At 34.0% G+C, this 1,711-nt stretch overlaps 1 protein-coding gene across 3 annotated transcripts in view; it reads right to left on the bottom strand.

The window, feature by feature from the left end:
* Positions 1 to 1,711, bottom strand: part of LOC106873733 (GTP-binding protein 1) — a 27,214-nt gene that overhangs the window by 9,985 nt on the left and 15,518 nt on the right. The gene's annotated exons all lie outside the window — the stretch shown is intronic.

Genomic DNA, 1,711 nt, shown 5'->3' with positions numbered 1-1,711 from the left:
GGGGGGGGGGGGTCTACCAGAATAAAACAGCAATCAAAAGGGTCCATAGATAATAGAATGGTTGAGAACCCCTGCTTTAGATGTCTGTATTGGTATGTATTGCAAGAATTAGCTGGGTTTCTTTCTCTCACATTCTGCATTGTTCAACCTGCACAAGTTAGTGTGTGACAAACAAAATAGGAATTCTGAAAGGAGTTTTCAAACATCGAATGGCTATGAGGGTCCACCAGAATATAAAATAGCAATCAAAGGGGTCTATAGATACAAAATGGTTGAGAACCCCTGATCTAGTTTGTGACGATCCCCTGTGTTTGGCTGAATCAATAACCCAGGAAGGCTCCGGGACCAGAGGTTTTCGAAAATCAATGTCGTGCATGTGTGTTTTGTAGGACATACAATGACAATTAGGATATGGTACCTTGTACAATAGCCACAAAATGTATAGTATGACTACAAAATAGTATAACACGCAAGAGACAGTACCCTGCTTACCGGGTTGTATCACCCACACACAAACACACAGCAAGGTAACAGGGTAAAGTGACCCAGATAGTAGCAGAATTAGAAAAAGTCCAGACAGGTTAGTGGTGAGTGGATTGTCAGTAAATTATAGTAGTGTTTAGTAGGCACTAAACAGAATTAGTTTGTTTACCCAACACGCTAGGTTTTTGTTTGCATCAACTATTGGTAAACAAAACAGTACGTTTACAGAAGTGTGTGTGTGTGTGTGTTTTCGTATGTTGGTTTCCATGTAGGTGTGTCATGCGCGTGAGTATGTATGTGTTTGCGAATGTTGGCTTGTGTGTAAGTGTGTTTGCTGGTTTGTGTGCATGTGTGTGTGTGTGTATGTGTACTCTGCTGTGTGTTTATGTGTGCTGTATTCTGTTGCGTGTGTGTGTATGAGTTGCTTAGTATGTGATTATGTGTGTTTAAGTTGATTATATGAGTGCACGGGTGTGCATTGTGCAGTTGTATAAACACATATATTCTTTCACTGGGTTCATTCATTGGACAGCGACCATGCTGTAGCACTGATTCCAAAGGTTTACTCAATCCTTACATATATACATACCTCTCTCTCTCTCTCTCTCTCTGTGAATATATATCTATATATACATATACATATAAAAACATATATATATATATATATATATATATATATATATATATATATATATATATATATATATATAAGTAAATAAAAATAAATGAATATAAATAAATATATATATATATATAAATTTAAATGTTATGTCATGTTTTGAATTGAAAAGTAATCAACCGATGTTGGTCAATTTGTTTTTTGTTTTTTTTGTTGATCAAAATTTTGCTCCATTTCCTGATCATTTAAATTCGATTCCTGATAAACTTTTGTTTATTCTGTTGTTACCTGAACCTCTGTCAGCATAGTGTGCCATGCCCCTGGATAGCACAGGTAACTGACACCGATAGGAACAACAGATGCTATTATCCGTTAGACGGTCATTACAACCACTAATCAGTAAATATAAATAAATAAATAAAACTACATATATATATATATATATATATAATGCCCTTATATATATATATAATGCCCTTATATATATATAATGCCCTTATATAAATATATAAAATATATAAAGAAATATATATATCTTGGGAATAAATGATGGATTTTTCCCCTTATGAATTTTTTTTTCACGCTAGCTACTTGATAAATTCTTGTAAA

The sequence above is a fragment of the Octopus bimaculoides genome, chromosome 23, assembly GCF_001194135.2.
Source record: "Octopus bimaculoides isolate UCB-OBI-ISO-001 chromosome 23, ASM119413v2, whole genome shotgun sequence".
NCBI classification, from domain to species: Eukaryota; Metazoa; Mollusca; class Cephalopoda; order Octopoda; family Octopodidae; genus Octopus; species Octopus bimaculoides.
This window is presented reverse-complemented; position numbering and strand designations above follow the sequence as displayed.